The 25,750-nt window shown below is 33.3% G+C and overlaps 1 long non-coding RNA gene across 1 annotated transcript; it reads left to right on the top strand.

Moving 5' to 3' along the window:
- Positions 1–588: 588 nt before the first annotated feature.
- On the top strand, positions 589–8,092 carry LOC118766469. Its single transcript, XR_005002404.1, has 4 exons — positions 589–605; positions 2,717–2,723; positions 3,561–3,566; positions 7,833–8,092. It is a non-coding gene; the product is annotated as an uncharacterized LOC118766469 (long non-coding RNA).
- Positions 8,093–25,750: the final 17,658 nt, after the last annotated feature.

The raw sequence follows: 25,750 nt of genomic DNA, 5'->3' as shown, positions 1-25,750 counted from the left end.
CCTCATTCTTTTACCTTTAGTTGCTTCCCTCCTGTTTCCCTTTCATGACTTTGACCATATGTTTTGACTTTTCAATTCTTTTATTTTTTACCCTTCCATTCTAGTTCTTCTCACCTCTTCTTAACCATGGACATTAAATCTCTATACTTTCACTCCCACAATGACAATCTCCTGGTTGTCCAATACTTACTCAATTGTTGTAACATCCTTCAACCTAGAATGTGCACCCTTAGCTACTCTCTTTTGCTGGTGAAGTCTACCAATAGGTATCTGGGATTACAACTGAAATGAAAATGTGTCCCAACTTTGACAACCTGCTCATTGTCTGTCTATGCCAAAGCCCAAATCTCACAATTTACCAGACTTATCTTAGAGCTATTTTGTCACTGTAGTTGTGTCACCTGCCTCTTCCATGATCATTTGAGCATTTTCATCTCATTTGTTGTGTATGTAAGTATACACACACACATGCACACTCACATGATGTATATATGTGTGTTTGAACATTTAACATCTATTTTTTCATGCAACCATGGATTTGGATGGAATTTATAAATATTGGCACATACACTTTCTTACGCATTCGCTCTCTCATATACATACATGTGTGTGTGTGTGTGTTTGTATGTACACACAACATTTCTCTTAAAAATATATATGCATGTACACAAACACATACTTGTCCCCTACACACACACAATGCAACAATGTAATTGTTGTGTTTAGTTTTTCATTGTACAACAACTAATACTGTTTGTATGCAACTAATGAGCATAGAAATTTTAAATGTCTTTTATTTTCCTGAAAAATATTTCAACTTGCCAGAAGATTTATTCATTAGACACATTTCCATATATGTATAAAGAGTTATTTATAAGCAAAACTATTCAATTGATAATGCATCATCACATATAATTTTCATAATTTTTTATGTGTACTATGATATTACATAATCTTTGCTAATTCTTGATGTGTGTGCATGTTCTTATGTGTGTTTATGTTTTTAAGTAGATGCAATAGGGTTGACTAGTTCAGAAGTTCACTCTACAATCACACTCAGGTTTTTTGAGCTTTGTATGTGAAATTGGGTAGGTGGAAACTGTTGGTTGTATTGTATGTCAGATTTGCAGTCCTGTTACACATTGTCTTGCTGTTTCTAGCTGAGTATTATAATAAGAGTACATGTATCTGTGTAATACTATAAAAGATGAACAGTATTCAAAGGCGTTTTTTTTTCACACACTGCCACGCTGGTTCTGACTGAAGGTTATGTTAAGGTACATATGTCTGTGTGTGGAATATTCAGCTGCTTACATGCAAGTTACTGAGTGGGCAGTTCAACTGTTTGAATAATTGAATTCTCATTGTCAGAACTGAGTTTCATTTACTTTTGTGTTAATATATATATGTGACTGAGAGGGAGTGTAAGTTGTGTGACTGTGTGTGTATTTGTGTGTGTGTATTATGAGCTGTGCATGCATTTGTACAGACTGCTTTTGTGCATATATGTGTGCATAGTGGGTACCTTGAATGTTGACAGTTATTGACAGGCAGTAAGAAATGAGAGGAGGTATTAATCTTAGAGTTAAATTTAACATACAGTGATATCAATCTTCCTTTTACTTTTAATAGATGTCAATGTTCTGTTAGTCTGACATTTGCAATAACCATTAATAAATCGTATATATTTTCAGTTTCTTTTGTAAGGATTTTCAATACATTTACTTAAGATGAACATATTTGACATTGTTATTGATGGTATATGTACACTAGTTAAGAATATAATATGTTTGTTTTTATACAGTTTTACAGTGTTCTTTTATATGTTTTAGATTTGTTAGAAATCTAAATATTTACGTAAATAATAGAGGAGTGAAGGAGGGTTAGAAAAGGGAAGTGAGAATGAGAAATATAGTTTATTTACTATTTTGTTAATCAGGTAGTAGACACATGGTCTATCAACCTAGCATCCAAATGTCTTACAAATCACATCCTTAAATAAAGGCTCTATTGAACAGTGTAGATCCTGATATTCAAACAACAGGATTGTTGACTAGAATGCTTATTACTACTGCTGATCTGGGACTACATGACAGTACCAAAGTTTATTTTGCACAAAAATTTATATTGTAATGTTGAGAAAATGTTCAACATGTATGGATGTATGTTATACACCAAATAAACATCATCTGACATAGAACTCCATAATTTAGATTAGATGCATATATTTTTATAACTGTCATTCTTTATGATGTATATCCTAACCATAATGACTAGAACTCTTCCCTCTTGGCAGTGTCTCTGCTAATATAACTAATAACCCGTACTAGGCTTTGTAGTTCAATACAGAAGCTGCTGTCGGTTTTATACAGCTGCCCCCTTTATTGTTAAATGCAGAGAACTGTACATATGATAATTATTTACATTTAAGTAGGCTGGACCATTGAGAATTGACTGTGCCAAGGACACAATGCAACACCACTAACTGAATACAGAGCTACTGTTCTTTCAGCTGTTGACTTGACCAATTGCAACACTTGCTAAAAGTTATAGCTAATAAATTACATATTTACAGACCAGACTGAAACTAACCAACCAATCATAAAGCTATGTTCCTATCACTTTTGAATCTTTATTACAAGTGGACAATGCACCAATTGTTTGTACTTATTTTGAAATACAGCATCACCAAGTAATTTACTTTCAGATGAAGGAGACATATAGTAGTATCTTTTGTACTTTAAAAAAATTTTTTTTATTGATGGAGTAAATTTTTTTCATGGTAGCAAATATAGTTATTCAATTATTAACTGACACCTAACAGTATTTCCTATGTTGATTGGTAGTTGTTGACACACTTCCATAATTAACCTATATTTGGCTTATATAGCCCACCTCCTAGGCAAATCAATATCATTGATCTTACATTTTCATATTGTGGGTTTTTAAAAATAACACTTCTCTTTTTTCTTTTATCAATTTGGATAAAAATGCATGTTCTTTTCAAGCAGTAAACATGATGATAGCAAGAATTTGAAAGGCATAAACAGCAGTAACATGAGTGTTAACCAAAGCAAATATACTATATCTATATTTATTATAAGTGTGATAGATTTGCTAAAATATTTCAGTATCAGTAACAACCAGTGTACCAAAAATTATCTCAAAAAATTAAATCTGTACTATTATTAGATGACAACAATGATCATGATGGTATTGATCAGCTCCGATCAAGCAAGGCCTATGATCAAAGCATTTCATCCTATTTTATTTCCTGATAGACTCCATTATGCAAAATGTCCTTTTTTTTTTAAGATAGTAGGGTGAAATTTGAAAGGAATTTGGCTGCTATCTATACATGGCCCTTGATAGTAATGTTGATAATAGCACCGAGGAAGATGGAAAGCTGTCTGTCTTCTCAGTTTTTGTAAGCAATATTTTCTGATATCCCCAGGAACTTGTATGAATGTATATGAGAACTGCTAGTAAATATGTATTTAAAAAACCAAGAAATTAGTAAAAATTTTCATTCAGACCATCACTGTAAAAGGTTACCATAGAGGTAGGTGCAGGGAGATGAAAATGATGGTGATGATAGTTTTGATTGTGGTAACCAACAGAAAATAATTCAGTAACTCTAGAGAAGTGTTTAAACAAAAACATCAATAATTACAAGTTTACTCGTTTTTTTTTCTTATTTCAATCATTAGACTGTGGCCACGCTGGGGCACTGCCTTGAAGAATCTCTAGTCGAATGTATCGACCCCAGTACTTATTTTTTAAAGCCCAATACTTATTCTATTGGTCTCTTTTTGCCAAACTGCAAAGTTACAGGAACATAAACACACCAGCACCAGTTGTCAAGTGGTAGGGGGGACAAACAAACATACACATGATGGGCTTCTTTCAGTTTCCATCTACCAAATCCACTCACAAGGCTTTGGTTGGCCTGGGGCTATAGAAAAAGACACTTTCCAAAAGTGCCACGCAGTGGGATTAAACATGGAACCATGTGGTTGGGAAGCAAACTTCTTACCACACAGCCACATTTATTATTTAAATTTGACTATTATGAATAAATTTTATTTGAGAATCTGAATATGATTGTTTAAATATTCATCAGAAGTAATTATAAGATTTGAAATAATTCAAGTGAGCCAACTTCCAGTGGTACCAAATAAAAAACCAGTTGCAGTGATTATATAAGAGATGGTGAGCAAAATAATTAACAAAAATTTATGTCAACTACTGCAAATCTTGATCAAACATAGTAGCTGAAATGATGAAAGCATCAGGATGCAGAGGAGTATACATAGTAATTGAAGTACCATATAAGCTGCTATCAAGACAAAGATAATGTTTAGGAAAAGATTATAGAAAGCCTGCACTAATGAATTAATTAAATGTAGTACAAAGAGTTACAAGATCATTACTGGATGAAATATATCAATATAGAATATCATTTTAATTTATGCTTTAATGTGAAAGCAAAAATTGTGAAACACTTGCAAGAGTACATAACACGGAGTTTATCTCCTCTTCTTTGCCCAGTTACTCCTGGGAGTTGTGTGTACAGAGTCCTCAAGCATGCCTTCCATTGGGGCCTGTCAGAAGCAGCCATCTCTAATTGATCCAGCTGGATCCCCAAGCAAGACCAACTGAGCTCATGGATGTTATCCAGTCGTCTTGTTTGTGGTTTACCCCCTGGATCTCCTGGCAATTGGTTTTGCCTGTAAAACCTGTCCAGTGATACTATCTTGAGATATTCTTACCATGTGTCCATTGTATTGGAGTTGTGATCTCTCAGTTTGGAGAAGTAGGAGCTCTACCTGGTGTACCTCTCAGATCTCTGAGCTACACACTCTATTAAGTAATGTTACTCCAAAGACCCTTCGAAGGAACCCCATCTCAGCCACTTGTATTCACGATCATATTATTTTGGTCAATACCCAAAATCCATGACCATAGGTAAGAGTAGGCACAAACACTGAATTGAAAATAGCAAGTGTGGTCTTTACACTGACTGAATGTTGAAACTGGCATACTACTGCACCAGCTCTTGCATTTCTTGCACTTAATTTAGCCACTTGCCTTCCATCATTTATAAAAATGGCCCTGCTGTACTTGAATTTTTCCACCTGCTTCAGTGGACTCTACTCACATGTAGAATGCATTGTGCAGTCTTCCTTGAAAAGACAAGTGTCTTGGTCTTTGCTGAACTGATTTTCGTTCCTGCTGTGCAGCACTTCGCAGCAAACCTATCAAGTGCATGTTGAAGATCACCTTCTGACAAGTTGAGTAGTATCATGTCATCTGCAAATTCCATTTGACTGATCCTACACCCATCTCTCTCAATACCACTTCCAACTCGGTTGCACATGTCAACCCTGCCCATAGGGATTATGAACAAGAGAAGTAACAGTATACATCTTTGGCAGAGTCCAACATCCACATTAAATGGTTTAGACTTTGCACCATTAATCTGAACACAAATACTAGGGTATTCATATAGGGAATTCAAGGCAACAAGATCCCATACTCCTGCAGAACCATCCACAACAAGTCTCATTTAGTGCATTGTATGCCTTTTTAAAGTGTATGAAGCAAGCATATACTGCTTGACCATACTTCCACAATTTCTCGAAAACATGTTGCAGCCTACTTATCTTGCAATCATACCTGGTGGCTGTATCATTATCCACAATCTGCAACCTGTTCTCTAGCAGAACAGCTCTACCAAAAAGTTTATTGCACTCTTAGATAAAGAAAGCTTTTCATAAATTTGTGGATTTTCTTGTAAAGTCTAGGAAATTCATAAAAAATTAACACAATGCTTTAATAGCTTACATCTACTTTTTCATGCTTATGTTGGTGGGATTAACCTTTTTTTGTATTTTTTAGAGCTGGAGACCACATATTGCTAACCACTCAAGTAGGAATGAAGCACTCTTTTTTTTTTAATTGGTCAAACAAACTGACCCAAACATGGTTTGGTGCCTTGTTCTGGGAACAAAACAATTACAATAGAGAGATATTAACTTATGATAATGTGAGCAATATTTAAATGTGTACCTTGAATACACCTTGTAAGTATAGTTCAGGTCACATATGAAGAAATTTTGAGAAGTATTTTCAGAATATTGTATTAAATGCAGTGAGAAATATTCATGATTTAGGTGATGTTCTGACACTATTTTCCTTTTTCTTCTTTAATACTGAAATTTTTATGGAATTTTAGTTGGGATGCTATAGAAGCTTCTTTTATACATTTAATCTAGTTTTCATCATGCAGTTAATCCAAGAAATTCAGAATAAATTTGAAATGTGTATTAACAGGCTTGAATTAAAAAGCTTGGTAGTAAATGTGTCTAAGATGAACATAAGTACATCTTCAGTCAATATTGGGAGGCAATATTCAGTAAGAGGATAACTAAGTATTTTGCTAAAAGTGCAATCAATAGGTGCACATGATGTACTGCAATCGCAGTTGAACTAGGTGGGGACTGAAACATCAAGTATGGCTTATGAAGTGAAGAATTTAAATTCATAGACAACATTGACAGATAATTGGAAAAATAAGGCAATACTCATTCTACTGATTGCAAAAATATTATTGATTGGAGTGATGGCAGAAGTAAATGAGTAATGATTGGTTGTGACCCACAAATTAAACTTTCTAGATCTGTTATGCTTAGTCTGACCTAATGACTGTCAATATGCAGAGTATGGAAATGTTTAATTTTTACAGCATAGCTAGAGGAGGAAAGGCAGCATAAAGATCTTTTTTCAGGACCTATCCTCAGACCAGAGACTTTATCTGAAAGCTTGTAACATACTGGACTCTGCAAAAAGAACCCAAAGGTCAGTTGGAGATATTAAGCCTTAGGATAGATTAGGTCCTTTACCCACAAAGATTTTCTGTTTCATGGCAGTTTCTACTAAATTTCTGTTTACTTAATTTTACTCATAAGACTAGCTTAGCACAAGACTGTGGTAGATTATGCACATAGATTAATTTTCTTATTGCAAATACTATGTCCTGGAATCTAATCAGAAACTACATAATTGCAATGGGAACTTATGAACCAAATAGTCATGTCTGCACCCTTAGTTTAGATCTCTCAAAAAGTGAAGTATAAATTTGTTAGTTTGTTTTTACATCTATTTTTTAATGCTGGCATGCTTTTAATGAACAGATTGTTGAAGCATTTTTCTTACAGCCAAATGCCATTCCTGTCACTAACCCATAACTGTTTTCCATATAGCGGATGTCTTATTCAGGATATCATCAAAGGCACACAACCAGCAAATGATTTATTGGCAGAGAAAATGGAAACAGTATCACTGCTTGTGGCTCTGAGATTTTCAAAGAAGCTTGAATGTAATCAAACACATACATGCATATGTATGTATGTATGTGTGTGTGTGTGTGTGTGTGTATGTGTGTATGTATGTATGTATGTATGTATGTATGTATGTATGTATGTATGTATGTATGTATGTATGTATGTATGTATGTATGTATGCATGCATGCATGCATGCATGCATGCATGCAATTTGGGCTTCTTTCAGTTTCCATCAACCAAATCTGCTCTCAAGACTTTGGTCAACCTAGAGCTATAGAAGAAGGCATTTGCCTTAAGTGCTGTGTAGTGTGACTTAACTCGAAACCACATGGTTGAGAAGTTAACATCCTAACCACACAGCCATGACTGTTTCGCCATACATGTATGTAGCCATCTTTGCACCTTGTTTGAAATATAACATACAGACTATGGGGTAATCATATAAAACCTAATATTTAGTACCAAGTTTATAACATGTGAGATAGTATCAAAAGGTTCTTGGACTTATGTTTAATAAAAAATAGCTTATTTACCTAAGTTTTAACATCATCTCCTTTGAAATAGTTACCTTGGGCAGTAATACACTGATTCCAGCATTCCTGCCACTTTTGGAATCCAGCCTGGAAGTCTTTTTCCATAAGTGAGTCGAGGCCCTTTTGCAATTTGCTCAGCAACAGTGTTAACATGGTGATCTTTGAACTGCATTTTCATCTCGGGGAAGAGATGGGAGTCCACAGGTGCTAAATCTGGCAAACAGGACAGGTGCAGAAGTGATGCCATGTTGTTTTTGGCAAGAAACTCATGAGTGTTGCAAAGAATCCAATTCTTTGCACTTCACAGACTCAGTTGTTTTTGCTGAGTGTCCTCCTTCAAATGCTTCAAAATGTTGATTGTCCTCTAACAATCCTCATGAACAAGTTGATGAATTTTCTCTATATTTCCAAGGAAAATGATGCTGGATTTTTGTTTCAAAAAGGAAAAAATCATAAGAAAAATAAAATCTAAAATATTGCACGCTTACTGCTGTTTGACCAAAATCACCACAGGGCAGATCAGAAAAATGGGATAGTGATGCTGGATTGTGGTTTCAAATAGAAAAATTGTAAGCAAGATGAAAACCAAAAACTATTGCATACTCACAAACTATTTCACTAAACAGAAAGAAAAAATGGCAAATCCATGAAGCATATTTTGCCATTTGTGGAACTACATAGGGCAAATCACTACTTTAAATTACTTAAGTCTGTGATTTGAATTAGTCCACTGGCTTATTTACTGTAATGTTTTGTGGATGAATACATTGTGTATTAGTGTCATCATTACAAAGCCATGCAAAACAAAGCACTACTTTAAATTACTTGACAGTTCTCACTTCAAATTAGTCCATCATAAATAAAAATAAAAAAGAAATATGTAAACAATGTTTTTCTAAAAAAAATACTGTAGTTCTTATTATTTGAGTGTAGGCCCTGAAAGCACTATTTCAAATTAGTAAACAGCTCATACTTCAAACAGTCTGTAATTTTGTTTGTACTTTGGTGTATGAATGCACCATATGGATATACAATTGATAATTATATATGAATCTCTTTGGACCCTTTGGCTTTTATCATACTCTAGCTTCCTAAGTATAAATAAATAATGTTTTTCACTTAGTTTTACAGAAATTGATTTAAACCTTTTGATTCTCCTTCTGTGAACAGATAGAAAGTCAAGGAAAATATCCACAGAGTATGAACACTGTCTATACAAAAAAAAAAAAAAAAAAAAATGTAATAGGTTCAGAAGACATTACAGAATAAAAGAGTAAATAATGGAATAAATTATAACCATTCATTAAAAAGCAGATTACACAACAGTGTTAACTGTTGTTGTGATGTCTTGTGGGACAAGGAGTTGTCCCTGTATTGGTGCAAAGGAAAAGTCCAGCTTGGTTGCCTACCATCACATCCAACAAAGCTCAAGAAGAATTGACTTATTATTGAGTTAACACGAAGACATAACATAAAGTATGAAATTATTATTGTCAATATGGTGGATGTGATGGCAAAAGCAGTAGTCATGTTTGTTAAAGAATTTCTTCACTTTAACATTGTTGGCATACAATGAATTTCTCATTCTGAGATTCAAGGAAAACTCTGCAAAAATATTATTTTTTTTTTTGTAACTAGAAGTAAATCAAAGGCATTTGTTCTGTCTTATTTTGCAACGCTCTGCAAGAGATCCTGAACCTTTTAATAGAATGTTTCAATCATTTGGATTTGACCCTTTACATATATTTAGAGATTTGAAAGATAAGCTACACAACTTGCAGTTAAATTAACAGTTACATGGATAGATTTAGAGCTTTAGACCATGTAAAACCTTTAAGATGTCCTTTATGCTGACAAGATAATAACATCTCTGGAAATTTCCTTTTCATAAGTATCAAAGATAATTCCTTTTATTTTCAGCAAATTATAAATCTTGATTCTTAAAAGTATCAACGTTTCAAAGGATCATTGCATTATTCTCACCCTGCTGGCTGGGCATTCCGTTGGTTATGATAATCACTGTTCCAGTTGATTTGATTAATGAAAAAGCCTGCTTGTGAAAGTAATGTGTGTATTCCACAGAGACACATACTTTTAATATAGTTCTCAGGGAGATTCAGCGTGATACACTGAGGCCCATTGAATTGCAGGTACAAACTCATTTTTGCCAATTGAATGGACTGGAGCAATATGAAATAAAATGTCTTGCTGAAGGACACAACATGCTGTTGGGAATTGAACTCATGACCTTGAGCCAAATACATTAATCACTAAACTGCATGCCTTCACATTCTTATTCTATCATATCATTTACTATGCATCACACTTTCTAATGATAAAGATTGTTAGTAATGTGTACTAAAAAGAAGAAATACAAAAATATATTTAAGATTGATGTTATATAATTCTTCCTTATCAGATTGCATTATCCCCTTGTGTATATTAGAAAGGGTCATGAATAATCATAAAAATGGAAAGCCATTGACATGTTGATCAAGACTTTCATTGAAAAAGAAAGAATGTTTTAATCAAATTTGGAATAAATTAAGATTTGAATAAGTTTCAATACACTATATCTTAGCATTAAGTTTATATATTATATAAATCAAAGAAATTAGAAGAAAAGATGTGATAATTATGTACTATAGATCTAAAGTTGCTGGGATTGACAAATATTCTCAATCGACTGGAGTATAATATTACCTGTTATATCATGATTAGCCATTGGAATAAATAATTGATTGATAGTTTGGTAGGTTACACTTCTGTGTAGGTATCCTCAGGCATGAAGAAAATATACACTAATAGCAGAGTCAAGTCATTAAAGCTTATTAAATCTAGCATACTAATCAAAGAAATTAAATCATATGTAACAGGTAAGCAAATCTTTCGAATCTGGATTTTTGAATTGATATCGTCACTGCAACCAGTGAAGGATCTTTATACTGCTGTAATTTGCAGTAAAATCTCTGTTTTATCCTCTGTACATTGGATGGTGTAGTTTTAGATACATTATGTTGGAATAAGACTTAGGCAACAAGAATATTTTAGAATTAATAAACTATGGTTATAGGATAGAAGCAATGTCTCCTTTTGAGTAGAATTTTACTTGTATTTTGCATAACCACTGGAAATAAATTTATTGATATCAGTTTATGAAACACTTTAGGAATGGAGTTTGGAATACTATCAACACTATTTGTCCATTGAATATTAAATTGTTTTGCTGTGTCATTTTCTGAGCAACCACTACCTATTATAGCAAACGAAGAAGAGTTCTACATGTCCATTGGTCAGCTTTAATTGCTTATCATGCAAGAATTACATTTCTCTAGATGTATATAATTTAGATGCTCTTGATGGAATGTATAGAAAAGAGATCCATGCTTCTTTGAAAATCTTTCCTTCGTAATTTTACACTGGATATGTCTGTAGTCCATAAGTAATGGTTGAATCCATTGAATAGAAACCCTAGAATTTGAAATAGCAATTTTGTAGTTATCAAGTGAATGAAATATCAGAAGAACCAAATGTTCACTGTAGATTTTACAACAAAAAGAGATAATAAACACGCAATCTTTGAAGAGGAAACATCAAAGGAAACTGTTCAAAACATTTATTACTATGTAGAAAGCATACAAAGGACAGAGACAATTAGAGAGTGGTGATACAAACCTTGCCAGAATGAGAAAATGGATATAAAACCAATGATGATAATATAAAACAAAACCTCAGTCTTCTTTGAAATACTAACTTTAATGGTCATGGAAGAAAGGGGGCTTGTAGGATATAAAATATATAGAATATATATATAAGATAGTGCTGCTGTTGATGATAATAATAAACCAGTATCTCTAGTTATCCATGAGCTATCTAAAATCAAATGATCAATGTAAGTAGAGAAAAACAGAAGCAGCAAGAAGTGGATTGTAGTTAAAAAGAATCACTGAAGAGAGTAGATTTGTTAGTGAAGTGTAAGAGTATGATTTAGAAAAATAAATTAAATTTTAAAATATCAGTTAATTATTGTATTTTTAAAATCGTCTTGTTAGTGGAGAAGCGGCGTCCATGACCTGTTATATGGCCTCTGAGACTGGTGGGATGAAGGTATGCTCAAAATTTGAATGTTCACAACAAAGTGAACTCAGCTAAAGGCACCCAAGGTGTTAGTGCTAAACTGAGTAATGGGCTTAGTCTACTCAAGTAATAGTGGGATTTGAACTCAGAATGCAAAGAGCTGGAAAAGTGCCACAAAGTATCTAGTCCAATATTCTTACAGTTCTGCTAATGCACTGCCTTGGAGTGGTAATTTTTTATTAACCTCAAAAGGATGAGAGTTGACCATGGTTGGATTTGAATTCAGAGTGTAGAGAACCAGAACAAATACCATGAAGCATTCTGTCTAATACTGTTATGACACTGCAAATTTGCTATGTATTTCTTATTATTTCTCACTTTATTTTGTTAATGCTTTAACTGAGTAAAAGTTGCTCACATGTAACAAAGTACTTTCAGCAAAACGGCACACATTTTGTTTTGCTTTAGATATAGTAATTATTCTTCCTAATACCTGAAGTATAGAAATCTCTCATATTTTCTACAATTTAGTGGTTTAAGTCAAGATTTTTGTTAACTGAAAGTCACTGTTAGTTTTACATGGCCAAAATTTAAAAAAAATTCAAAAACATCAGATGGTATGCACATAAATTGTGAATCCCTTGTGAGACCTATTAGAAAAGGTGTTGAGAAATTGTTGTCTGATTTGAGGCTGGAAGTTTGAACATACCATGTAGAGTTTAGATTAATAAAATATTTAGTCATAGCAGGACCAATTAGAAAGTTGCATATACACACACCTGTTCAATGTGTACTTGCAGAAGGAAAAGAAAACATGTATTAAATATTTACGATACTGTTACTGATGGGGATTATAGTGGAAAGAGAACTATAGAAAGTAGCATAAAAGAAAGAAAATACCAGATAAAAGAGAGAGAGAAAGAGAGGAGGTAAAGGGAGGGTTCTATGTGTGCATGGAGCAGTAGTATTGTAGATGAAATATTTGGAAAGAAATATTTAGAAATTGACTACTGTTGCTCATGTAAAAACCAAACTAACTGCTGTAGACATGGTGGTGGTCGTGGGTCAGGTGAATGGCAAACTATTACAAGATTACTGTTTTAAACAAGTGTGCAACATTGATGAGTGGCCTCCTGTAACCATAGTGAGGAGTTAAAGTAAACAGAGGGAAAAACAAGAGAAAAAAATTTACCACATTGTCTATGGATCTCAGTCACAGAAAATAATCTATTAGTGTTATCTCTAATAGTATTCATTGTTGTTGGCTCAATCTAATCTACATTTATCCTGAGTTAAATATTTTCAAATTTAGAAAATATGAAAAAGACGAATTTATGCTCTGAGTTGGACTACAAACATGACTTCTTTTTGTTATATGTTATACTTTTTGATTGTCATTATATTCCATAAAAACACATGTTGGAGAGAGGATTGGACTCCTAACCTAATTTCTTTCTTTTTAATAAACCATTAAGTAGTAGTATATTTTTTAAAAAAAGTATTTATGTCTAATGGGATATGATTGATTTGATCAAATTTTGTGTATGTGTTTGTTGATTATATCTTACGAAAAATTTTTAATAAGTTGAATTTTACTCCACTACATGTCTAGCCTGAAATAGTTACTGAGCTCAAATGATATTTATGTAAATTTTCCCAAATGCTCATTTGCTTTTAACTCCATTGATCTGTTAGGAATCGATGTTTAAGTGATTAGCAGGTGGTACTGCAAGGCATTTCAAAACTGATTGTGGCAATGTCAATAGTATTAGCAGGAATAGAAAGGGTTCACTTTTAACTTTTAATCTTATGTGATTGTGATAAATGCAATAACTATGTACAACAATGTTGTTGAAAGATCATCACTTGTCTACCTTTTTTTTTCCCCCCACTTTTTATAGATTATTGACAAGCTAGCTAATATCAACATTTGTTTGATTGAAGTCATGGAGAATTTGTAAATGTTTTGCAGTCAATCAATGTATTGATTGTTTATTGGTCTTTTTATCAATAGATAAAGCAATGGAAAAATCTAGTGAAGTCTGTTAATTTGATGAAGGATTGCCTTGTTGAACCTATTGACCTTTCCAGTTATTTATTGGTGTGCACTTCTCTGTTCCACTGTGCTTTAAAATGCTTGTGAACTGTTGGCACTAGTAGGGACCATGAGTAGTAGTAATTTACTGAAATGTAAAAGATTATATTTTGTGATTTAGTTAGATGTAATAATGTGACTTGTTACTTTATATTTATAAAAAGAATTATCAATTCTTTATCAAATAATGTGAAAATTTCTCTTGCTATCACTCTTCTTTTGTGTCTTTGACACTTCTGATTAAAGGTTGTCTGAACTAGACCTAAAATGACTTGACAATAAAGTAAAAAGAATATAGATAATAAATATATGAACATTTTTATGACCTTTCATAAAGGGAGTAATGTTTAATTGTTTTTAACATTTTGTTCACATTGCGTGCTTGATATTTGGATTATGATACAATAAACTCTTTGCCAGTTGCAATAAGTAAGAATTATCCTATAAAGATGCACAAGAAATGTATGTAAATGATAGAAGCCATTTTCATTGATGACATAGCAATATAAGAAATCCGTCAAGTTTTGGGAAAAACAATCAACATGTTTACTCTTCTTTTCAGTAGTGCATTTATTAAATTAAGGTTATCTTTATCTTTTACTTGTTTCAGTCATTGGACTGTTTTTTTTTTCTCGTTTTCATTTTTTTTTTAAAGAATTCATAATGCCATAAAATGTTCTCAGCTAGACTTGTGTTTTGTTCCCTCACTGAAAAAAACTGAAGAAAGCATGAGTGAAAAATACATATAAAGAAGCCTGTAGAATGCAGCTGACAGAAGCAGTGTTGTTTATCAAACAAAGTACAAATATTGAAATGAATGAATGTATGATTAAGTATCATTTGCTGAGTAGTCAATGTGAATCCGGGTGGTGGACAGTATCCAGTTGATCTAGGGTAGAATCTAGCTTGAAAGCCATTTTGTGCTGGCATAACAAGTACTTTTTTTTTTTACTGTATTATTCTATAACATTAGTTTAACAAAAACATATGTAGTTTCTAGAATAGTGTAAATTATACTACTGCTCTTGTATGAGGGATTGATATTAATTTGAATTTGGACCTCATAACTGAGAACACTTCTAATAATTCTTAAATTAATGGGGAGTGAGAAAGCTCATTGAATGAATGGCTTTGGAGAGCTGCCATATTACAAGGTAGTGAAAAAATTATAGTATTTTACTATCTATTGTTTCAGGTGAGTTACCAGGACCAAAACCACTCCTTTTCTCTCCATGTGTTCCTGTCTTCCATGGCATTTTTGAGTTCTTCTAACATCTTTAGAGAGTTGATCAATGTATGTCATTCTGGGTTGTCTGACATGAAAATTCCCATGGCTTGAGATCCATCAAAGGAGCTCATTTACTGATTCTCTTAGCTTTGATAACAATTACCAACATATTTTGTCCTCCTCTCTCAAATGATTGATAATATATTGGGGTTATTTCCACAAAGTTCTTCTTTTGTTGGATGGTGCTTCCATGATTTGTTGAGAACGGCATGCAACATATATGTGCATGCTGTTCCCATAAAAATTGCTTTCTACAATTTTTTGTCATGACCATGATAACAAGCCATAAAGAAGAACTAATTCTACTATGAAAAGAATTCCCTTTTCATTTGGTCAAGCAGTGTAGACTTCCAAAAATCTACAATGCTATATTGTATAATCAAATCCAATGTGATGTTGTGTAATTGAATCCAATTTGGAATTAAGTCATTTATCTTCCAAACCAGAATGGTTTCAGAAAGAACAGATCAACACTTGGACAGATATTGACTGTGAGAAGAATCATTGAAGACTCCTTTAATAAGCAAAGAATTTAGAAGCAATGTTGTTCTTTGTGAACTCAAAAGCTTTTGATTAATAGCATCAAGAAAAAGTGGCTCAAATATTGTGGACCTATGGAATACTGCAAGAAACAATGGATGCAGTCATGATGCTGTTTAAGAATACAAAATTGATGGTGCAATGGTGATACAGATCTCTTTGATAATGAGGTGAGAGTACTATAGGGTAATAGTATTCATAGTGAAATTTATAACTGCTATTCAATAAGTAATTCCAATCATGTTGCTTAAGCAAACCTATAAGACTGTTGTTGACTCATTTTAATGAAGAATTTAGAATAGGCTCTGAGGACAGATACATATGAATGAGATCTTTTGCTCACAGATTATTTGTGATAATGTAGTCAAATTATAAAAGTCAAAAGTCCTCTTGTCTCAGAAACTATTAGTTGTAGGAAACTTCAAATTCCAGTATTATGAAGAAAAGGAGTATGATCTAAGAAAATATGCAGTGACTGACAATTGAGCAACCAAAGATGCAAAATAGTTTCAGGATCTTTCATGACAACTACATATCTTCAATATTGACCATAATTCATCACACAAGAGTTCATTATTCAATAAATTAGTGTATTAAGAATGATAGGGCATTAATCAATCAGAAATATGCACATTATATTATAAATGAATATATAAATAAGCAATAATAAATCTCTGAGTGAGATGTAAACAGTAGCAGCATGACATTGTGAAGTATATTTTCCACCTAAATGTGGGCTGACCCATAGGGGACAATGCCACTGTTGTTTATAGCCCCAGGAAGACATCTCCAGTTGACTAACAACATTGTCTGTGTCCGATCAGTATTTGTGAAGGGAAATCATCGTTCTCATCTCTAGCCTTACGTGATACACATGGACCCAGGTTTCTGGGAAGTAACCTGCCATCAGCATGTGACAATCACCAGCTAGGGATGAGAACTGGTTCTATACACAAAATACTATATGCTTTTTCCAGTGACAAATCGTCACTGATCTCGCAAAAGGAGAAACAAGCAATAATAAATCTCTGAGGGAGATGTAAACAGTAGCAGCATGACATCGTGAAGTATATTTGCCATCCAAATATGGCGAATATATTTCATGAATACATAAATATAATGTGTTTATTTGCTTTGCATTAAATCAATGTAAAATTTCTTTGGAAGTCATTAACTACCTGGACTTGATATTTTTGTTGCTAGCAGAGCAGAAATTGTGATTTTACATGAAGAAAGTTACAATTATTGTTATAGGGACCCAACTTGGAGTATCTATTAACACAGTAAGTAGGATGGTCATTTTAATTAGATCAAGACAAGTCTAATTTTAGTTTTACAAAGCAATCATGACAGCTGAGTGGTGCTTCCCACAAAAATAGACCAAGCCGTTGTCAGAGTAGCAAAGAAAAATCCATTTGCATGTTCAATTGTTGTACAGGCTGACTTACAACCATGATATCAATTTTGTATTGTTGGGTAATATGTAAAATAAAATGTTTCATTTTTATATTTCATTACTGGCAGTATGACCCTCCCAAAGAACAATAAGATAAAATGTCTTTCTTTTAAAATTTTCTTATTTATCCTAGTGAATGATGAATTATGGCTCAGTATCAATTACATGATAACTTTACTCCTTTTCAGAATTGATATCACTTAGCTGATATGTACAAATGACTCTGAAATATCACTATTTCCTCTTAAGTCCAACTTCCCTAATTAAATCATTACTAAATAAATATATAAATAATAATAAAACATCACTGAATTCTAACTCAACATTTGAGTTGTTACAAGGGGGTGCTGAAAAGTTCTTGGCTTTAAGGGTATATTGTGAAAGGCCTGGTTGGAGACCCAACCTTCCAAGTTCTTTTACAAGGATTAGAAAAACTGAAGGACTACTGCAATAAGTGTGTGACTGTGAGAGGGGAAATATGTTCAATAAAATCATAATTAACTAATCTTCTTGTATTTTCTTTTATCCAAAGCCAGGAACTTTTCAGTACCAATTTTGTAATTACCATTATGTTAAAAAATTGAAGAAAGAAAACTTTGGAGAAGTTCACTTGATAAACAGACAAAATAAATGCACATGATGCAAACAGGAAGTCTTTTGACAGATAATTCCTACTATAATGAAGTTAAATTTTGTTTCTTACACAAAAGACTGTTTACTTCCAGTTTTCCACCACAGACAACACTGAATTGTTGTTACGTGTACTGGTGGATTCTTATATTATAGGACATTAAGACTTAATGGCAAGTATATGAGAAAGTTAAGTTTAGGGAGTTGTTATTAACGACAAAATACTAACAAAATATTTGATGCCTGTGAGAGAAGAAATATAATTGCTGTCATCCTAAGTAGTGCATGTTTTTGCATAAGCTGCTGAATATACACAAAAAATTTGAGAGACAGCCACATGAGTAGTTAGAAACTGGATGGTATCTGTAAAAAATTAACTGGTATGAACTTGTGGATGGATACTGAATAAAAAATATATTCAAAGTGACAGAAGAAGGTTCAGAGGTGTGCAGAAAAAGATTTTGTTTCATAAGAGAGATTATGTTGGATTAAAATGTATGAAAAAAATAAAGTGTAACATATTAAGCATAACCAATTTATTTCAGCATTGTAAAATGGATATTACAGTGATGATGATGATGATGGTGAGAAATGCTGAGCAATCATTGCGAATAAACTAACATTTTATTCAGTTCCAATTATCTATACTTGTTAGAAATTTCAGCAAGTTAGAAAATGTTGGGTTATAAAGCATACAGCTTGTTTTCGTTTGCTGCAGAAAGAAATATTTCTATGAAAAAAATGTGTCCACAGGCTCTGCATTTGTATTTTTGCCATAACTACTACATTGCTGTTCTATGTTGTGATGACACGACATGAAGACAAGAGAACAACAAACCTATAGCCTTCAGGGTCTAGTAAAAGGAATGTTCCACTTGCATTGACATACCGAAAATATCTCATCCATTAATGGAATATTTTAACATCATGACAGTTGAACAAGAGATAACAAACAGATTGACTGACAGGCTTCTTTTCTTTGTGTATTAAAAGTGGGGATAGAGCATTGCATAGTTACAATTATTTTATCTGCAGCATAATTTTGTACTTTTACATATCTCATTAATGAATTCAAAAGAAAGGTGAGCCTGATCAGAAATATGCTAGTCTCTTTTCTTTCATAGATGCTTCTTTTAATAATTTCCTGTATATTAAGATCAATGGGTTTCTATGTGCATACATTTATGTGTGTTTGTATAGGATTATGTTCTGTTGAGTGATTCCAGTATTTTGCTACATTTCTTTATCACTGTAATAAAGGTTTATACTTTACATTATAATGAGTAAACATGTTGAAGTCTGCTATTTCAAAAACTGAGTCTGTTGTAAGAAAAGCTTATAAAAATCATATGTGGGATGAAAGTATTGTTATGTGGAAGTTTGTGATCAGACTCATGCAAAATTCTTAATTAAAAGTTATTATCACTACTACCACAGCAGCTACTGGTGGTGTTGCTGCTCCTCTTTCATTATCTCTTGCTACCACTACAACTACTGCCGCTGCTTCTCCTTCTCCTCCTAATTAGTTGCTTTTCAGTATTTCATATTGTTCCTTTGTTCTGATTTCAAATGTTTGTATGTGTGTGTATGTATGTGTGTGTGTGTGTATATATATATATAAAATTTTCAGAATGAAGTAAAAATCCAAGGCAGTGAAAGATTTTAGAACAATTATAAATAGGTCTTACAGCTGTTTCTGGGATGTTTTATATATCCCTTCATCAGAGATGGTGTGAGAAAATGGTTAAGCAATAGTTATTCTAGATAAGATATAAAATAGAGAGTGAAGTGGAGGAATGAAAATAGACGTGAAATATGCAGGGATATTGTTTCTGTAGATCCATTATTCTGGCAGAATGGTACTGGAATCTTATATGTATACTATTCTGCCTAAATAATGAATCAGATGCAATATTCCTGCATATCTCACGTCTATTTTCATTCCTCCACTCTCTATTTTATATCTTATCTAGAATAACTATTGCTTAACCATTTTCTCACACCGTCTCCGATGAAGGGATACATAAAATATCCCGGAAACAGCTGTAAGACCTTCTATTTATAAATGTTCTAAAATCTTTCACAGCCTTGGATTTTTATCTCATTCTGAAAATTTTTTTATATATACATATGCTGATATTTGACCTACATTGGGCTCCTCATTTGCATAATCACTGAACCTGGAGCTTAACTATAGTCTGTCCATAGCACTTACTCAGCATTATCCAACACCTTTGGACCTTATTGACACCATTACCTCTCATAACCTCTCTCTCTCTCTCTCTCTCTCTCTCTCTCTCTCTCTCTCTCTCTCTCTCTGTATATATATATCTATATTAAGGGCATTATTATACATAAGTGCCTTGCGCTATGAGGGACATAATAAATACAGTGTACAGAACACGGGGGAATGCAACTCTCGAAGCGAGCTCCTTAAAAACAGATTCAGCCGCAGATCATATGATTTCATAATTAGTGCACAAAATGTACTTTTTAATTGTCATTGCAGGCATAATCAAGACACATAAAAATGGACAAAAAAAATCAACATACCAGACGAACATCAAATGTATCCAGCACAGTACATAGAGTTGTTCACTCCTATATATATATATTATATATATATATATATATATATATTATATATATATATATAAATATATATGTATATGTAAGAGGCGGTATTTTTGAATTGCATCTTGGTATATTCAGAATAATTCAGCACTAAATATATTCCTGTTAAATTTAAAGTTTAAATAATAGGATAAAATCTTTATAAGATGAGGTTTTTCAAGCTGACTACTTGATAATTCTTATAAAGATTTTATCCTATTATTTAAATTTTAAATATATATATATATATATATATATATATATGGATGAGTGAATTATCCTTTGTTTACTGTTAACATGGAAAATTCAATAAACAGTTACCAGGGTAGCAAAATTCACGCCAGTAACAAGGATGTAGCGGCCTTATTCAAAGGTAGAAACTCCGGGTTAATGTGCAGTAATTTGTGTCGTATAAGTAAATAAATGGAGTTGAATGCAGATGCTATTCAAATTCTGAGGACAACCCCAACAGAATTAAATTTATGTCTAATAATTCTAAGATTAAGAATTCTATATACCAATGTAAAATTTCTTGTGGTACTTCTACATTGGCGCATCCTCTTCCCGGTTATCTAAGAGAATTTCCAATCATTATTCTTCATTTAGGGATAGCAGTAAATGTCATAGCACCGGGCTAAATAAATTAGTTTGGTATCTTAAAGACAACAATAAGGATTTTAAGTTAGATTGGTTCATCCTGTCCATATCTTTCCCTTATGATAAGGGCAAAGGATTTTGTAACATTTGCAATTCTGAACTCTTCCGTATTCTCTTCTCTAAGAATCACCTCGTTAACACACTCATAGAGCGATCTTACAAATGTAAACCTGGCAGAAACATACCTTTAGCTCATATAAGTGATTTTACCAGTCTGTATAGTTTGAACATTTAGTTCAACGTGCACTTTACTTCAATAGAGAAATCTACTTCCAAGTCTTTGAACATTTTTTCAACCAATATATCCCTCTTTATTTGTTCTCTACTTATTATTTCTTTACCCCTTCTCTTCTTAGAGTCTGCCTTTGATGTCAAATCTACTAACGGTTTTTTAAAAATACTTAATAGTGTTCTGTTTATCATTTATGCAATCATCAAAAATTGTTATAATGTCTTGTTGTTGAGATAGGTTCTCTTTCTTTCCTGATGAGAAGATTGCATTTTACACCGTTCATTCCTTTGGAATAAAACCAAAGTTGTCGAAAGTAAAAGAATTTGAATAGCATCTGCGTTCAACCCCATTTATTTACTTATATATATGTGTGTGTGTGTAAATCATACATCATCATCACAAGGAATGTTTAAAAATTAACTTCCTGTGTGTTACATTGGATCTTTGTACCATCCTTTCCATAAACAAAATGAAAATTTACATTACATTCATCAGCTCTCTAACCACTTTAAGTCTATAATTAAGAATTTCATTAAATATACATCCATTCCAATTTCAAAACTTTCAGCTGACAACTTGATTTCCCGGACAGTGATGATTACTATTCTGAGGCTATAAGAAATGGTGATAATAAAAATATTTCATGTAAAACTAGTAGTAAATGCACATATTTAGTATCTTATATAGCTAAATCACCTAGTAAATAAATCTATAGGTTAATAAAACTTTTCATTCAACAGTGTTTTCATAAAATTAATATAAGTGATAATGATGAGAAGAAAATAGCAAGTAGAAATAATCAGGATATGGACATAAGTAGATCCATAAATAAAAATATGTACAATGAATTTACCAATAGTAAATTTCTGGTTGTGTTTAAATAACGTTAGTATGGGTTGTTTTGTCTTGAATAGAATGACTTCCTATTGTATCATGAAGAACTGTAATAGCAGTGTTAAAAGGAATACCATCCTAACAACAGCCATGCTCAAATGGTGTTTTTTACGTGCCACCTGTACCGGAGCCAGTCTAGTGGCACTGGCAACGACCTCACTCGAATGCTTTTCTTCATGTGCCAGTAATGATCACACTCGAACAGTGCTTTTTACAAGCAGAGTTTAGTGTCCAATGAAGGAAAGGTACGCATAAGTGGGCTGGTTACACCCCTGGCATAGGCCACAAGGTTATGGTCTAACTTGGCTTTCAGGGTCTTCTCAAGCACAGCATATTTTCAAAAGCATTGGTCACTAATCATTGCCTTGGTGAGACCTAATGTTCGAAGGTTATGCTTCACCACCTCATCCCAGGTCTTCCTGGGTTTACCTCTTCCACAGGATCCCTCAACTGCTAGGGTATGGCACTTTTTTACACAGCTATCCTCATCCATCCTCGCCACATGACCATACCAGCAGTCATCTGTCTTGCACACCACATCTGATGCTTCTTAAGTCCAGCTTTTCCCTCAAGGTACTTGCACTCTGTTGAGTATGCACACTGACATTACACATCCATCGGAGCATACTAGCTTCATTCCTTGCGAGCTTACGCATGTCCTAAGCAGTCACGGCCCATGTTTCACTGCCATGTAGCATGGCTGTTTGTACACATGTCATACAGTCTACCTTTTACTCTGAGCGAGAGGCCCTTTGTCACCAACAGAGGTAAGAGCTTTCTGAACTTTGTCCAGGCTATTCTTATTCTAGCAGCTACACTTTCAGAGTATCCACCCTCACTACTGATTTAGTCCCTAGGTAACGGAAGCTATCAACTACTTGTAGTTTTCCTCCCTGGAATGTGGCAGAAGTTGTTCACGTCACATTTTCAGTGTTTATTGCTCCTGAGCATCTGCCACATACAAAAACTATCTTCCTAGTTAGCCTTCCTTCGATATTGCTGTAGCAATCAGCCATCTACTAATTATTTCTAACTTAGGCACAAGACCAGAAGTTTTGAGAGGGTTGATACCTTCAACCTTATTTTTTGAATTTATGGACCCCAAAAGGATGAAAAGGCAAAGTTGAATATACAATGTAGATAGCTGAACAAATACTGAGATATTTTATCTGATACTCCAATGATTTTGTTAACCCACTGTTCTTCAATTACCTTGCAATAATAATATATGAGAAACTTTGGTAATGTTTAAAGAACTAAGAAGAAGAACATAACACAATATAAATCCTCCATACTCTTCATAAAGAAAACTTTTCTGCCAAAACATAAATACTACCAAAGTTTCAATATTTGTACTGAAAAAACTTTCTTATTCAACTATTTCAAACTTAGCTGATAGCATTACTGCCTCTATTATAAATTTAACAAAGTATTTATCAAATAATAAGGCTAATGACAACCCTGATAGTGATTTTAGCACTCATCCTGGTAACACAGGTGATGGATGCTGGTGCAATGCCTCTATCAATTATACATGTGTAGGAGAAACTAACAGCAATAAAGGTAATTCTAATTGGCAATAATTCAGTTATTAATAGCAATAGAAGTAGATGTAACAGCACCTACTGACTTTGTTATCAAACAAGTTACCTTATCTACCATACACCTATATGAAATATCACTTACCATTAGATATATTAATAGGAGTTGTTAAAGAGTAGATGTAATTGTAGAGTTGTTAATTTGTAACCCTTAAAAGGTACTGTCTCAAGAAAAAAATGTAATACATTACTGTAATGTCACCAACCATAATGGAATAAAGCAATATGAAGTCTCTGCTTCCAACTTTTCAAACTCAGCTCTTCTTCATAGAAGTTCTTTTTTTACAATTCTTAATTAAAACATCCAACTTCTTTGTTGGAATACTTATGGAACCTGAAATCTAAAGCCATCAAATTTAAACTTGATTAAAATATTTTAGGCTTGGAAGAACCATATAAAGGTGAAAAGTGTAAATGTTGCTTATGCATATGAAACTTTCGAAATCCCATGCATTAAATATTATGAAGCGTGGCTGTGTAGTTTAGAAGTTTGCTTCCCAAACACATGGTTTCACATTTAGATCCACTGTGTGGCACCTTAGGCATGTATCTTTCACTACAGCTCGGGACTGACTAGAGCCTTGTGATTGGATTTAGTAAATGGAAACTGAAAGAAGCTAATCATGTGTGTGTATGTTTGTGTCCCTTTGTCTTGACATTACAAGATAATTGTAGATGTGTGTCACTATCATACAAGTAGTGTCATTCATTTTCAATACTCTATGAAAACATGTCTGACCATGGAGAAATATTACCTTGCTTGGAAACAGCTGAAGGTTGATGATAGGAAAGGCATCCTGCCATAGAAAACTTTCCCCATTTAACTCCTTTCAACCCATGAAACATGAAAAAGTGGATATTAAACTGATAATGATCACGACCATAATCATGGTTCTTTCTTTTTACTTGGTTGAGACTGAGTACTTATCTCTGACTCCTGCTTTAGTACCTTATTGCCTAGTGATATTTTCAGGTCTATGGTTTAGTTTCACAAATGTTACAATGCGTATTTATGTTACCCATGGTGATACAAGTCTACTTTTCTGTGTTTGTGTACATACTTAAGTGTCAGTGCATGTGTACGTGCACATATGTGTGTATATATGTCTGTGTGTTTGCACACATATATGTGTATGTATACACGTGTGCTAAGGAGAACATAAGAAGAGTAGTGGGATTACAAGTAGACTAACAGAGAAGATAAACTTCACATACAGAAGGTGCCATGATAGTAATTTATAAGAGCAATTGCAAATAGATTCTGTGCAATGCCCAGGCAGCTCCCTAGCAGTAATTGGAAGATTACCTAGTGGATGTAAATTAGCTGTAATCAGGAATCACTGCTGAGAGAATTAAAATATTTAGTTGAATGGGATATGGACTGGTCATTCAGATAGTACAAGAGGGTGTCATATCTAGTGACATGTGTAGTGGTATCATTGTCAACTGCTAATAGTGTAAAGATGTTGCATTATGAAAGGGAATTACAGAGGTATTAAATAGATGGGCCAGGTTATAAAAATTACAGAAAGAGTTATGACACAATCAAGAAGAAAGTTAAACATAGACACCTTACAGTTTGATTTTTGTGCCAAGAAGTACTACTGATGCCTTCTTCCTAGTAAGACAGATGCAGGAGAAGTATCTAGTCATCTATAATTCATACCTTGTTTTGTTGACCTAAAGAAAACCTTTGGCAGAGTGACTCTCTCTGTGGTCTGGTGATCACTGGGGAAGTTTGTGGTAGATGAAAGGCTTGTGAGAGCTGTACAAGCTACTAGAGTGGT

Source organism: Octopus sinensis, linkage group LG1 (genome assembly GCF_006345805.1).
Source record: "Octopus sinensis linkage group LG1, ASM634580v1, whole genome shotgun sequence".
NCBI lineage: Eukaryota > Metazoa > Mollusca > Cephalopoda > Octopoda > Octopodidae > Octopus > Octopus sinensis.
This window is presented reverse-complemented; position numbering and strand designations above follow the sequence as displayed.